General features: G+C 42.4%; 1 protein-coding gene across 1 annotated transcript in view; it reads left to right on the forward strand.

The window, feature by feature from the left end:
- SH3KBP1 (SH3 domain containing kinase binding protein 1) overlaps positions 1 to 16,084 on the forward strand; it is a 190,285-nt gene that overhangs the window by 450 nt on the left and 173,751 nt on the right. The window lies entirely within an intron of this gene.

The following is a 16,084-nucleotide window of genomic DNA, read 5'->3' on the forward strand; positions in this document are numbered from 1 at the left end:
CTAGCGCCAGACCAGTCCCCTGCTGCCGGTGTCTGTAGCAGGCCAGGCGGGCGAATCTCTCCCGCGGTGGATCGATCTCGTGAGCCGCGCTAGGATGCTGGGGCTCGGGTGGTGAACCGGCAGAGCGCGCCTCTCTCGGTCGGCCCCCCCTGGTTTGGTGGCGGCGGAGGCTGCATCCCCTTTGCTCCATCATCCTGCCTCTTCGCTTTAGTGGGCGGCTGTCGTGATGATGAGGCAGGGAGGGCGGCTCGGCATGGGAAAGGTTTCCTTGAAAGGAGGGAAGCCACCAGCAGCATCTTTTTGCACATCTAACGAGAGACGCACGCACCTGAGATCTCTGTCGCTGGTGGCATGTGTGGAGGGGGGGGGGGGTCCGACGAGAATAGCGCCTGGGTGAGACCTGCTTGCGGGGGGCAGGGAGTAAGGAAGCCCCCTCCGCTCACACCCGGAGGCGGCTGCTGGCTGCACTCTTCCTGTCAATGTGTTGGTGCCTATAGCAGAGGGCGCGGAAAGGCTGAGAAAGGCATCGGCCCTCTTGGCACGGCAGGGAATGATTCGTGGGGCGTGCCGAGTGTTGGACATTTTGTCGTGGGGGAGGACCGCAGCGCGGGGCTTGCACACATGGGGGGGGGGGGACCCCGGTGGGCTGCCTTCCGCAGCAGTCGCCTTTTCGTAGCAATCCCTTTTCTAGGGTCTAACGCTCAGTCAACAACCCGAGGTTCTGTCTGTGAGCCCTCTGGAATGTGCTGCGCTGCTGTGGTTCCTGGACCCCAGGGAAAGCTGAGTCCAGAGGGGTGTGGCAGGTTTTCTGAAGGGGCTGCAGTTGACCAGTTTTCCAGGTCTAGGCAGCAGAACATCGAGAAAACTGGGGTGTTACCAGATGCTCTTTGTCGCACAGAGAGGCTCTGTCTCCTTGTTTTCGGGAGGCGGTGGGACCGCGAGCATCAATGCTTTGGAACGTCCCTGGTTTTGTTTTTAATCGGGGTGGATATAACTTCGAGGAAAGGGATAGCTGCCGAAACCTAACAAGGTGGGGAATGTTAATGCCAGTTGATGTCTTCAGAGATTTAGAGACGGAGCACTTCGAAGGGTTGCAAGCAATCCCATCTGTGCCATGCTTGCAGGAATTAAGGAATGAATCATCCTTTTATATCACAGTCTGAGGCGGTGGTGCCAGGCACTAGACAGTTTGAAGGGGCAGCACATGGACAAGCAGCTTGTTCCTGCCTGGAAGAAGGACTACATTCATTCATTCACACATGTATTTCTTATAAGGAACACGTGTTTCTGTTAGTCAAACACTCATGTTTTTGGACAGTGGGGGGGTGTTCATCTCTATTACTGTGGCCATTCTAACTTAAAGAGTGTTATTTAAATATATTTATTGTAAAATAGTAACTGGGTGAAAGGTGTAAAATCAGAAGTGTTTATTTTGGAAAGCTGTTGTATACCCAACTTTTTAAAAGGAGGCTGAAGTTGCATGTATGTAATTCCCAATGATTAATACGTTTTTTGTGGCAGGGGGAGGGGAGGTAGATCAGTCATTTGTTGCTCATGGCTGAAAAACCTTTTGAGCTGGCCAACTACTTAGGAAGGGATTTGCAACTGTTGACTGGGCTGGCATCACATGACTTAGCAACACCAGTTTTCTACTAAGCTTTAGTTACCCTTGTAAATTAAATAAAACACCTTTTGTATGTTTTTGTTGAGTTAAGAAGCGCTGTTCTGAATTAATTTGCCCAATTTAATTGTCTTGTCATTTCTAAATTGAGCAAACTCATGCAGTGGGTAAATATATTAGTATTTAAGAAAACTGAATTATTCAGATTCATATGTGTATATATTATTGTGCACTGATTTTGTTGTGGTGATTCAGTATTTTTCAGAAATATCATAGTTTCAGGTTTGTTGTCAAATTTGTTCAGAAATATGGAGTACAGAATTGCAATCATACTCATGCTTCCATGAGAGTAAGCCCTGCTGAATAAAGTTGAACTTATTTCTAAGTCAATGTGCATTGAACTGTATGTTCAGCTACATTAAAATACAAATATTAGGTCCATCCAAATAGTTAGGTAGAGTAAGACTTTGCTTGACATGAAATGTTCTGAGCTGACTGGATGGGGGGGTGTCTTGTAGTAAACAATGAATTTAACCTATCTGTCAGTCAGATTAATAGGAGATATGTGCATTTCATACTTCAAAATGTTGTGTGAAGGAAGGAAACCTCCATTACATGTTCAAAATATGACTTATAACTTGACCAGTTCCTGATTTAATCTTTGTTCACACTAGCTGTTTTTTCATGAAATGCTTTCAGACTTAACTCGCAAACTGTTATGTAGCCCAGACAGTGGGTGTTCCATTTTAGTACAAGAGTTACTTCTTTAATGAAATACAATTCCACTTATGTTTGTGTGGCCTAACCTGAGTCCCTTATCTTGGCAATTGTTCCACACCACCTCCTTCACTATCATGAATAGGGATTTGGTTTCACACTTAGTGTATATTGACTACATATATAGGCAGTATCTTGTCCACATTGCACAGTTTCGTTTTGCAGAGGTTAATGAACTTCTCCCACTACCCCCAAACCAATTCCTCTTGGGATTATCATGTTCTTGTGGCAGATGAAAAAATGTTATGCAGCTGCCTGGGAATCCTGACACACAATGGACTGAATGAAGCACCATGAGGGCTTGCGATCTGAAGCAAAATTACTGTCTGCAGCCAAATATCTTTAACAATACATGATTTGCTGTGGGTCATTTTAAGTGTGTTCTTGGGTAGGAGTTGTATAACATAATAGCTGAAAGCTGTGATCATAAAGGTTTCGATTTCAAACCTCATGACTGCAAATTTACTTGGTGGCCTTAGAAAAAAACATTATTCTTCTGCTTTAATCTGCAGTATCAGGAAAATAATGCTGGCCTATCTGACAGGGCTGCTAAAAGGGTAATAACATAATGATATGTGGAAAGTGTTTTGGACAATTACAGTACAGTATAAACACTAAGTAGTGATATTGCAGGTTTTAATTTCTGCACTTCTCAGGAAACCTGCTGGTGATGACTTACAAAAATTAACAAAAAACATTTAACTTTTATGAACAATTAAAACCCATTATTAGGAACCCAGCCAGAGCATACAACCAACACAGCAAAATTCTCAGGCTAAAATCAGGCTTTAAAAGTGTTCAGAACAACCCTATTAATTAAAAACCTGGCGAAGAAGAGGGTATCGTAAGCTCCAAGCAAGCCTTGAGGGGAAGAACGTTCCACAAGCAAGGTGCCACTGCTGAAAAAGCCCTGTCTCTGCTTGCCTATCTGTCACACCTCTGGAGGGAGGGGCAGTAAGACCAGGGTTTATGAGGCCAATCTTAACTGATTGGCTGGGCATTATGGGAGGAGACTTTTTTTCTAGATGTCTTTACCTCAAGCCATTCAAAGGAACCCCCTTCCCCACCAGCATTTTGAATTTTGACTGGAACCTGGAGATGTTTCAGCACAGGGGTGACCGTGATAAAGTAACTGTGTTGCCACAGTTTGCATCAGCTGAAGTTTCTGGATAAATTTTCAAAACTCAATGTAGAAAGTATTACAGTGATATAGCCAGTATGAAATTGCATCTTGGATCAAATATTTTGAGGAAGAAACATTGCTGGCATAGCAGTCAAAGCTGATAAAAGTTATTACACACCAAAAGTTATTGCATGCCATGGAAGCGACTGTGTAGGCAGCATTCCCAAGCTATGGTCATACTCATGCAGGGTGAATGAAACCTCCTGACTCAACAGTCCTCAGCAGTTTCGTACCTGGGTGAGGTAGTTGAGTGGGGTGGAGGACTGAAGACCAGTTCCAGACTTTCTTGGAGGACACTTTGGCCCTGGACCCATTTCAGTCTGGCTTCTGATCTGGTCACAGGATGGAGATGGTCCTGGCTGTCCTCATGGACAATCTCTATCAGCAACTGGATCAAGGTGGGCCAACACTGCTGTTATTACTCAACCTGGGGGCAGTGTTTGATACAGTTGATCATGATTTGTTGACCCACTGCCTTGTCAGTATTGGGGTCTGAGGGACAGCCTTGAAATAGCTATCATCATTTCTCCAAGACTGAGGACAGAGGGTTGCAAAAAAGGGGGAGGATGTCTCTGTGGCACCTGTTAGTATGCTGGGTTGCCCAGGCAGCAGTCTTCTTCCCAATGTTGTTTAACATCTATTTGTGCCCCTTGCTCAGCTTGTTTGAATTTTCGAGCTGGGTTGTTACCAGTGTGCAGATGATACCCAGATATATCTGTTGAGGGGTGGCCGGCAAGATGGTGTCCTGGCTATATTAGCCAGTTGCTTAGAAGCTGTGGGTAGATGGTTGAGACAGTCATTTGAAATTACATCCATCAAAGACAGAAATCCTGTGACAGAGCTGGGGAAATTTAGGTTTGAAGTGGCAGCTTCCCTCTCTAGACAGGGTGCAGTTAAGACCAGCACCTTCTGTCAGGAGTCTGAGAGTAACCTCCAGTGTCTCCTTATCAATGTAGGCACAGGCCACTAACAGCTGGAGTGTCACTTTTACACCCACCAGGTTTGGCCCACCAGGTTCAGAATAGATTATAGTAACATGTTCTGTCCAGGTCTACCCTCGAGACTGCTCTGAAAATTCCAGCTGGTCCAGAATGCAGCAGCACTGGTCCTTGAGGAATCCTTATGGAAAGCATATATTCAATCAGTGCTCCACCAGCTACATTGGCTCAAGGTGGAGTATTGAACCAGGTTTAAGATTCTGGTTGTAACTTTAAATCCCTAAATGAACTGGGACCTACATATCTCAGGGACCACCTCTCTAATACAGACCACCCCCAAGAGCGCTTTGCTCCACTGGAAATAATCTACTGGTAATTCCTGGCTCAAGATGCGTCTGGCTGTCCTTGACCAGAGCCAGGGTCTTTTTGGCTCTGGCCTTGGTGGAACTCTCTGTCAAGTGAGACCTGGACTCTGGAGGAGCTGGTGCAGTTTTGCAGGGCTTGTAAGACAGAGATGTTCCACTTGGCTTGTGGCTGAAGACAGCATCATTTTTCATCTAGCTAGTCTCCTGTTCCCTTTCCAATTTTCCACTCCACTTTCCCTTTTTCCTTTTTTGGTTAAATAGTGGTTTTCTCTCCAGACACCTGTTCAGGCCTTTTACAGATCCAACTGACACAGCAGTTAAGGAGCAGTAAAGCTGTGCATATTGTAACACCTGGCTCCAAATCTGCACTTTCTCCCAACTGTTTTGTGTATATGTTAAATAGCGCAAGGGACAAGATGTATGTGTTTGATTTTCTTGTCTGCCTGTCTTCATTCCCCCTTCTTTTATTGCATGAAACTATACATATACAACTGCTGTGTATTGATTGATTAAGGATATTTCTTTATTTAACTAATTTATCTAGCAGTAGATCCACAAGATTTCCTGTTTGAATGTTTTCTAGCTCTGCTACCTGAGATCCTGATAAGCATGGAACATGGGACTTTTTACATACAAAAAAGTATAATTTCACCAACAACTATCCTGAAAATCAGTTGGAGGAACCTCCAGTTTTTAAGCTAGTTTCCATTATTGTCCAAAACACACGCACGCACGCACACACAAACACCAAACATACATATATGCCCACACAAATACATATTTACAAAACAAACATACATCAGTAGCCATTAGCAGTGATGATTAAATAAACCTTTGTGTTTAAAGGAAGGACTGGGCAGTGACAACAGAGATAGCTATGGGCACCATGCCTTGCTTATTGGCTTACTGGATGGGATTACCAGTTCTGGTGTGGGAAAATTCGGAACATATGCCAGGAGATTTGGAACATATGCCAGGGAAGGTAGAGTGAGGAATGGATACTACTTATAAGATATATGGTAGCATTCTAGGACCTCTGTTTCTCCACCCCCTGAAGCTGCCATATCTTATGGGAAACGGACTTCTATGCTCGAAGATCCCATTTGGAGGCTACCAATCCTGCTTCTAGGGGCTTCTTTTCACAACTGTGTGAGACAAAAATCTGGACTAGATAATTTGTCTGCTTTATTATTCTCATGCTTGCCTGGCAGAGGAAGTCATTGCCAACTCATACCTGCAGGGGTAATCAATTGATACAGTAATCACCACATGTGTATGGACTTGTCCAGGACTGATCTGGCAGGAGCAGCAATGCTTGTTGCTGGGGTAGAGGATAGGAGTGGATGCCTCAGGTGCTTCCACTCATTTACAGGCTTGTTAATTGTGATTAAAAATACTGGGACAGAAAGCCAAGAGAGTAAAAGGGCTAGCAAAAAATATTTGTTGTATAACACCACTGGAGTTCCCTGGAGTTATCATTTTCAGCCCCTGATCTTTGGCTTTTTTTGGTAACTGAGTTTATGCTGCAAAGCAAAATGTTTATAGTTAGTCATTGGTTAAAACCAAAGAAACTGCTAATTTGAAATTTTCAACTTTAAGTTTTACTTGCCTTTTCTGAAGAAAATGTTATCACATTTTTTGGGGTAAAATATAGAATCATCATTTCAGGTACAGAAATAAAAGATTTATTAGCAGCTTTAGCAGCTTTAAACTGTATCATCAAAATTTAAATAGCTCTGTCACTGGTGAATAGTCCGAGTTATAAAGAGGAAAGAAGAAATGCAGGGAGAAAAGCAGGGGAAGTAGGTTTGAGTAGAAATTAAAAGAAAAGCCAAGCATGAGAATTCAGATCAAATGCAGGGGCGGGGATGGGAGGCAATGAGATGCGAGAAGGGAAGCAATAACCTGATCATAGTAGAAAATGTGAAGTTAGATTTGGGCAAAAATCACTAATGTCACTCTCTCACTGTTACATTTTTTCTTTGGTAATGAAAAATATTGATATTGGGCACCATTTTTTTTACTCCAGTTGCATATATTTTTTTGTTCTTGAGTACGTCAAGTACCCCTCTGTGTGTGTATTACATAACTTTTCGCTTCCAAAACTAAATTTACACTGCAGAACCAATTTCCTGCTATTGCATAAACCCTCGACTCTGGTTTGTGTCTAGTGTGCAGTCTACTGTGCTGTGTTCTCTTGGTACTACATAGAAGCATTTAACAGTTGGGTAACTTAGCAGTGCTGCTTGTTGTCCATTAGTGTCTCACTGGAAAAAATGTTTTACCTTCAAGGTCCTGAAAGCAAATTAAAAAAAATAAAAAAACCAACCCTTGCTAGTTCCCATCTCATTCATTTCTGTATATATGTGCTTTCAAAACTGCATGGATTTCTCAGAATGGTGAAGTAGTGTGGGGCTTGATGGTGATCTGGTTTAAATCAACTGTTGCAAAGCAGAACCATCCTCTGTATCAGCTCACAATCCTTAGGCAAGCAGGTATATTATAGAAATAGTCATCCAGGGGCAAAAAAAGTTACAAAGGGCCTTTCCCCACTTACGGTTTGCGGCGCGCTACTCTCAGCGTGAGTGATTTCCGCCACAGGGTTGTGTTCCCCACTGCCCTGTGCTCTGCGCGGGGCAGTCAGAAGGTGCCGTTTCTTCAGCATCAGAAATGACGCGCGCTGAGGGGATGTGAGAGCGCAGAGTCGGGGCGGCTGCGTTGTCGCCGCCTGGACTCGTGGGGAGCGCCACTGGACCACGCGCTATTTGGGGAGAGTAGCGCGCAGCAAACAGTAAGTGGGGAAAGGGCCATAGTCAAGACAGAGATTGTAGTCCAGTGGTTGCTGGTAATCCTATATGCTTTTGTTGCTAGTACACCAAACTATTTTATATGTTCAAGATTAAAATGCTATTTCGAGTGTCTAATGTTTCATACGCACTCAAGTTGCATCCACTTTAATACCAATTTTCCCCTAAAATCTTGATTCCTGGAAAACTTTCTCCAGCCTAAAGAAACTGACTCTGACTTAAGTGGTTCTTACATTTGATGAAAGCAGAGGTGTAGATGCAATGGGAACATTTGGAGCAGCTCGCCCCGGGCGCCGCCATTGTGTCAGGGGTAGGACGGGGCAGAATGTGTCGGAGGCGGGGTAGGAGGGTGTGTGTGAGCAGTTCATGCCCTGGGCACAGTTTTCCTCCTTTCAAACTTTGTTTAGTGAAGCAGATTCCACACACCCCCCCCCATAAATTAACCAAGAAAGTTGGTGCGACAGGGCAGGGCATCCTGTAGGACTTCGGCCCATAGCCAGCTGGGTATGGATTTAGAGTACATTGGCCCCATTCCCCAAAACACTCACAGGACTCTCCAGTCAGTTCAGCCAGTTTATTCAGGCCTTCAGGAGTACAGTCCAAGGAAGTAGTTGACAGCACTCTTCCTGCCTCATAGCTCAGAAGGTCCCCCTTGCTATTTTATCTGTCATGTCCCTGACAAGACTCTCGCTGTTTTTAAGCCTTGCCTGAACAAGTACCATGGCTTGATGCCCTAACTACTGCCAGTTGCTATTAAGGGTTGCTGACTCAGCCTACCTCCAAGGTTTTTAGCCCGTACCAGCTCCATCTGGGTTTGCCTTGCCTTTGCTGAGCAAGCTTCTCGGAGCTTCTGGTGTACCCTTTTGCCTTCAGCCATGCCTCAGGGCTTTTCTCATAAGGAGTATTTTCTGGTCCCTGATAAGTGGGCTTCCTCTCTGACCTGTCCCTATCACAGTTGGGTTTTTTAATTGCTTGAAGTTGTTAGTTATGAGTAGGTTGTATGATATAGGCAGTTTTCAAACAAAGGACACCTAGAATATGAAGTTTACAACTATTTGTTTTATTATTTGTTATTTTAAGTTAAATGCAAAATATAGAAAAACTGAGGTAAACAAAACAGTAAAAACAAGCATTCTTCTGTTAATTCTTAACTTTAGGGAAGTGTGCTCAGTTATTTTTCTTGAAGTTCATAATTCTTTATTGACTTGCTCTGACTTTTCCCATCATTTGATTGTTGGCTTTCCAGGCTGTGTGGCCATAGTCTGGTAGATCTTGTTCCTAACGTTTCTCCTGCATCTGTGGCTTGCATCTTCAGAGGTATATCACATAAATAGACAGAGTTGCTGGTCAGGGATAAAAACCTGGACAAAGGTACCGAAGGTTAGTGGTGCATCATCAAAATCCTTGGGAGTTTTGCCTCTGGTTGCAATAGAGGGCATCTCCCCCCACCCTCCATGGCACAGATTCCAGACCAGTTTACATGAAAGTAAGCTTCAAGGAGTTCAGTGGAGTTTTTCTACCAAGTCATTCGTTTAGCTTAAGAATGTTGCATGACTGCTCTTCAGCAGAAGTGAGGGAGACAGAAAAAGAGCCAAGGGAGAGAATGTCTCCAGTAATTGGGTTCTGGTTAAATGAAGGATCTCCTAGAACAGCAATTCCCCTACCTGCCCCTTCATTAAAAAGACATCTTGGGGGGGGGGGGGGGGCAAGTCACTGTGAAAGGTTACAGTGCTTTTTGAAGATTGTTTCAGAGGGTAGTAGTGTTGGTTTGCAACAGAATAGCCAGATTTGTGGCCAGTAGCTCCTTAGAGATGAACAAGATTTAGTATCTGACAAAGGGAGCATTGGTTCTTGAAATGTTATACCCTGAAAATGTTGTTGGTAATTGAAGTGCTACTGAATCTAGCTGTGCTTATCTTTACCATATTTACCTGAAAGGAAGACTACCCTGAAAGTTAGATGACCCCCTTAAAAATAAATACAAAGGTTTTTTTAAAGTTTGCTGTTCATACTTATTATTTGTATTTGAATGTAAAACTACTCCCTGTTTTTCTTGAAGGCATGCCTGGGAATGGACAGACACGTTTTTTTTAAAGTAAATAGTGTTCTTTTAAGGTTTGCATAAAAACTTCACAATGTACTCTTCTTCCACCCCTCTTTACTTCTTATGTATTTATATTCAGCTGGTAGAAGTTTCATTTCATACCCTGGCCCACAAAAGCTTATGCTTCAGTAAATCTGCTGCTATTGTGGTGGAGGCCATGGCTCTGTGGTGGAGTGTCTGCTCAACATGCAAAAGGTCCCAGATTCAGTCTGTTGCATCACCAGTTAAGAAGCGCTAGGATGTAGATGATGCCAAAGATCTCTATATCAGAGAACCACTGCTAGTCTGAGTAGACAGTATTGACCTTGATGGACCAAGGACCTGTTTAAGTATAAGACCACTTCTTGTGTGTGTTTTCAGTGCTGCAATGCTTCTTTTGCAGTAATGTATATAAGGATCTTTGAGTAACCTTGAAATGGTACAATCCTAAACACACTTTCCTGGAGTGAGCCTCATACAATAGACTGGAGTAGAATTCTGAAGAGACCTGCTTAGAACTGTTTTGTTGAAACTGTTCTCTGGGAGAACATTCTGGGTTATTGTTCTTGCTGGTATGTAGTACTATACCTGTTTATGGTAAAGTTATCTAAAAGATGGGTTTCAGATGTTGGAGGGGGGGGGGGGCGGACAATTTCAGAGTTTGCCCCGGGAACTATTTTTGTCGATATACCCTTGCATGATCAATACATTTGTTTTCAACAGAAATTTAAATAATAAAGGGAAGAGGATAATTAAGGATACAAAGGATCAAAGATACAAGGCATACCTGTTATAGGATATTCAGCTGATACAGATGCCTTGTGACCAAAGCAAACTGCTGTTATGTAGAGAAGCAGTGATTTCACTTTGGTGTATTGACATATGCTCAGAATGAGTTAATAATCCTGGCTAATAAGACAGAATCTCTGTCAGTGATTGTTCTGTCACAGCATTGCTTTGTTAATCATTTTTAAAATAATTTATAAAAGCCCTGGTGGATCTCACAGATAGATGTTGAATCACTATTGATGTATAGTACCATATGAGTAATTACCTTTAAAACTTCTTATTAAGTAATATATCTGGCTCACTTTTTACTACTTGCATTGCATCTGTTTATAAAGGATTATGAACTAATATGAAATTTATGCATTTGATTTTTCCTAAAATCATTCATCAACTCATTTCGTATTATATTTATTCATTTGAAACAGTTTTCTGCCCTTTCCACCCAATTCAGGACCCGCAAGGTAGCGAACAGTAAAACATTATTTCATACACCAAAAAGCAAACTATAAAATATTAAAACAATTACATTGAACATAATATAGCAACTAAAATAAAAACTAAAATATAAACATACAGCCTATTGTCAAAACAAGGTCTTGATACAGTGTTTTTAGAAGAGGCATTGTCTGCATAAGATGTGCAGTTCTGCATGTGAGAGTTCAGCAAGGATTTTAGGGTGGATGAATATGTGCTTAAGAGATTTGTTTTCTGATTTATTTAATTCACTTATACATCACCTTTCTGCCCATGGGGACCAAAGCTACAGTTACTGTTCTCCATTGTATCCTTCAAAATCCCATGAGGCACATTAGGCTGAGTGTCCATGATTGACCCAAGGTCATCTAGGAAGCTTCCAGGGCAGATTCAGGATGTGAATCAAGGTCTTCCAGATCTGTTCTAACTACCACACAACACTGTTTTGTTGTTAGTTTTCTACAGTCTACCAAAATGATAGCCATTTGTTTATGTTACTGGTGTATTTTGTTGTGCATAGTATGTATTGTCAGTAGTCAGTAGCGGTCAAAAAAATCCAATAATCTAATTATTGCTGGATATGCTAAAGATGTAATGAACAAAGAACATTCTCCAGGGAAAATCAAAATTGCAGCATAGTAAAGGTTGTGAGTTATATAAAAATATATCTTATTGTTGTGAGCATAATGATTTGAAATATCTTTCTTCATTATCAATGCTTACTGCTGACATAAGAACATAAGAACATAAGAATATAAGAACAAGCCAGCTGGATCAGACCAAAGTCCATCTAGTCCAGCTCTCTGCTACTCGCAGTGGCCCACCAGGTGCCTTTGGGAGCTCACATGTAGGATGTGAACGCAATGGCCTTCTGCGGCTGTTGCTCCCGACCACCTGGTCTGTTAAAGCATTTGCAATCTCAGATCAAGGAGGATCAAGATTGGTAGCCATAAATCGACTTCTCCTCCATAAATCTGTCCAAGCCCCTTTTAAAGCTATCCAGGTTAGTGGCCATCACCACCTCCTGTGGCAGCATATTCCAAACACCAATCACACGCTGCGTGAAGAAGTGATTCCTTTTATTAGTCCTAATTCTTCCCCCCCAGCATTTTCAATGCATGCCCCCTGGTTCTAGTATTGTGAGAAAGAGAGAAAAATTTCTCTCTGTCAACATTTTCTACCCCCCATTCATATAATTTTGTAGACTTCAATCATATCCCCCCTCAGCTCTCCTCTCCAAACTAAAGAGTCCCAAACGCTGCAGCCTCTCCTCATAGGGAAGGTGCTCCAGTCCCTCAATCATCCTTGTTGCCCTTCTCTGCACTTTTTCTATATCCTCAATATCCTTTTTGAGATGCGGCGACCAGAACTGGACACAGTACTCCAAGTGCGGTCAGCATCTTCACTGCTTTTATATAAGGGCATGACAATCTTTGCAGTTTTATTCTTCACCTCCTTTCCCACGATCCCCAGCATAGAGTTTGTCTTTTTCACAGCTGCCGTGTATTGAGTTGACATTCTGCTGGGAACTGTCAACTAAGACGCCTAAATCCTCTTCCTGGTCTGTGACTGATAGCACTGACCCCTGTAGCGCAGGTATGTGAAGTTTGGATTTTTTTGCCCCTATGTGCATCAATTTCACATTTTGCTACATTGAACTGCATTTGCCATTTCTGAGCCCACTCACCTAATTTATCAAGGTCCGCTTGGAGCTCTTCGCAATCCTTTGTGGTTCTCACCACCCTACATAATTTGGTATCATCTGCAAACTTGGCCACCACGCTACCCACCCCTACTTCCAGGTCATTTATGAATAGGTTAAAGAGCACTGGTCCCAAAACAGATCCTTGGGGGACACCACTCTCTACATCTCTCCATTGTGAGAACTTCCCATTTACACCCACTCTTTGTTTCCTGTTTCTCAACCAGTTTTTAATCCATAGGAGGACTTCCCCTCTTATTCCTTCATTACTGAGTTTTCTCAACAGTCTCTGGTGAGGAACTTTGTCAAAAGCCTTTTGGAAATCCAAGTAGACAATGTCCACCGGTTCACCCCTGTCCACATGCCTGTTTACACCCTCAAAGAACTCTAGTAAGTTTGTAAGACAGGATTTGCCTCTGCAAAAGCCATGCTGACTCTTTCTCATAATAATTGGTAAAATTATGAGTTAAAAATGGGTGACCTTGTAACTAAGCTATGTTTAGCACTGTGGCTGTCTGGTTTTGTTTCTCCTTCTGTATTTTGCTGTACTTTGAGGGCCAGTGAAGACAAGTTGAATTTACAGTTCCATAAAGTGAAATTTTGTACTACTTTTTTTGTAGAATGAATTATAGATTTAAACTTTCTAAATTGTCCACAAACATATTAGGTAAGCATTGTACAGTTATGAGAACTGTAAAATGCAGAAAATATTTAGGAGCCAGATAGTATGTCAAACAAAACTGCAGTTTGTGTGAGGCATTTAAAGTGAGCACTGTTTGTCATGTGTGTATATTCAAATATTTTTGTGGGGAGGCAAGGAAATAGAAAATTTCCATTTGAATCAAATACGAATTCCCAGAGGCTGATAAGCAGGAAAGTCTGATATCTATGTGACAGACTGCAAGGAAGCATAGATATACTATAGATTAGTGGATTCATTAGGTCACCTAGAACTGTGTATAACCTATAGTGACTTTTTCTATGACTCTACTCCCTTACCCTGCAGTCCCTCCTTGAAATTTCTGTGGAGCAGCTGTATTGAGACTGGTTGTATACCGGGTTCATAGTGCTGATATGGGCAAAATAGAATGGTTCCAGATTTCAAGACATAAAACTGGCAGTCACATCAGGAGATAGTATCAAGAGTATTTATTGCAGCATAGAGCCATAACTGAAATTACTGAAACCAAAACTGAAAAGAATGGGCATCACTATGAAAAAACTCTCCTTTAAAATTGTGTTAATTTATGTATATATATATTTACATATTATATATAAATAATGGTGCTGTATGGAAATGGTAATGTTTATGCATAATAATTGGTAAAATTATGAGTTAAAAATGGGTGGCCTTTACTTCCAGAAGTGATTTTTCAAGACTGCTAAACATGTAGGTCTCAGGCAGCGTGTCCAGTAGCTTCTTTATAGCTTCTTTATAGCTTCTTTAACCAAGGGAACTGTTTTCTGTGGGATTTGCTGTATTCCACTTCATAGCAAACGGAGAAATCCGAATTTCCCAACGTAAAGCTTGTGGATACCATGGTGCCTGCTCAGCATTTCGGAGAGTGTGGAGGGCCTTTGTAAGGCAGGGTTATTATTGGCTATTCTTATTCAAAGGAAGGAGTTTTCCACTACTGGATCAAGAAGACTGGTAAGGACTGAGCTTTCCTTAGTGGGTATATTGGTTCCATTTCAGCTTGTCAGGAGGTACTCAGTTAAGGGTGTCATAAAGAATTATAGAGAACTGCAAAAAGAGTTGTCTTGGGGAAAAACCCTGAATTGTGGTAGTAGGACAGAAGAGGCTGGAGAAAGAGGAAGGTGGAGGCTTAGCTGAGGAAGCTGAAAATTTAGCTGGGGAAGTTTAGCTGAGTTTTTAAAAAGTAGTTCCTTGGTGCCCTTATTCCAGTGTTTCCAGACAGCAGTATTGACCAGGAAAAAAATCACTAGCTTCATAAGTGCTGTTTTTTTAAACATTTATTTATGTTATTTATAGTTCATCTCTGTCAATGAAACTCTAGACAGATTACACAGCATAAATCAATACATCCTACAAGGATGGGACATCCAATAAGCAATGTAACTTAATGTTTCAGATTTTTGCAAAACATAAATATTAACATGACATGTTAAACAATGCAGAAATTATAGTAGGATAATACATACAGCAAGAAGTGCATTATGTACACAATAGTATAGTCCTTTTCATTTTAGTAATTCTTCAGTTATAGTGTTGCCTTATGGCCTGTGTAAAAATGCTCCCTTCCCCTGGAATAGTTCAGTTTTGCCGAATGTTTGTTGAATGCCAGGAAAATGAGAACCTTCCTGATATCATCAGAAAGAGAGAATGTATATGTATGAGCAGGCCCTGTTTAGGTGAGCAAAGCTGTCATGGTGGAGCATAGGGGAAGAAGTAGTCCTGTAGATATGGTGATCCAGGGCCACAAAGGGATTTGTATGTGATAGCCCATATCTTGAAATGAACCCAGTAGATTGTAGAATGGGAGTAAGTATATGGTCACCCTAATTCCTGATAATAATAGAACTGTGGCATTCTGCACCATCTGGAATCTCCAAGTTCATTGCTTGGGGGAATCTATGTGGAGTACATTACAGTAGTTTAATTACAGGTCAGGGGACAGTTCAAAAACCAAGGAGGGGAAACCAGTACCCCAGACAGAGAGGTCCCCAGGCCCACATGCTAACTAACTCAGGCCCCAGGGAGGCACCTGCCTATTGCATGGCAATCAGCAAGCCCAGAAAGGAACCATGCTGATATGGGGAGCACGCTCCCAGGAAAAGGGTCTGCCAAGTCTCACAGGCATCCCCCCTCTCCACCTGAACCACTGACAGGGTCTTCCCCAAGTGGTGTGGGCATGCCCATGTCAGGGAAATGTGGAATATTCTGGCATTCACATTTGGAAAGGTTCTCTGACAAGAGAAAGGAGCAGCAGTGCTTTCTGAGTTTCAAGCTCCTTCTTGCGAGATTACTCCAGTCATCATTGTATCTAGATAGGTAGGCCACTGGGTGCCAGCATCACACACCAATCGCAAACATTTCAAAGATACCAACCAGTCAGGATGGTCCTGTGAACTGTACATCTGATTAGTTGGCAATTCTGTTGAACCTATCTCCTGAGAGTGGTTCCTCCAAGCTCTGGTCACACCTAGTCCCAATATGGGCATGGGCAGCCAAGCATGTCCTGACCTCCAGCTCAGTGCCCTTCTCACACAGGCTGATCTCATCAACCTTTTGGGCTCCCCAGGAAGGATATCAACATGGACTGTCAAGTGCCACTGCAGCATTACCAGCCACTCTAGCTATTCCTGTCATTCCACAGCATTACC

This window comes from Sphaerodactylus townsendi, linkage group LG04 (genome assembly GCF_021028975.2).
Source record: "Sphaerodactylus townsendi isolate TG3544 linkage group LG04, MPM_Stown_v2.3, whole genome shotgun sequence".
In the NCBI taxonomy this organism is placed as follows: Eukaryota; Metazoa; Chordata; class Lepidosauria; order Squamata; family Sphaerodactylidae; genus Sphaerodactylus; species Sphaerodactylus townsendi.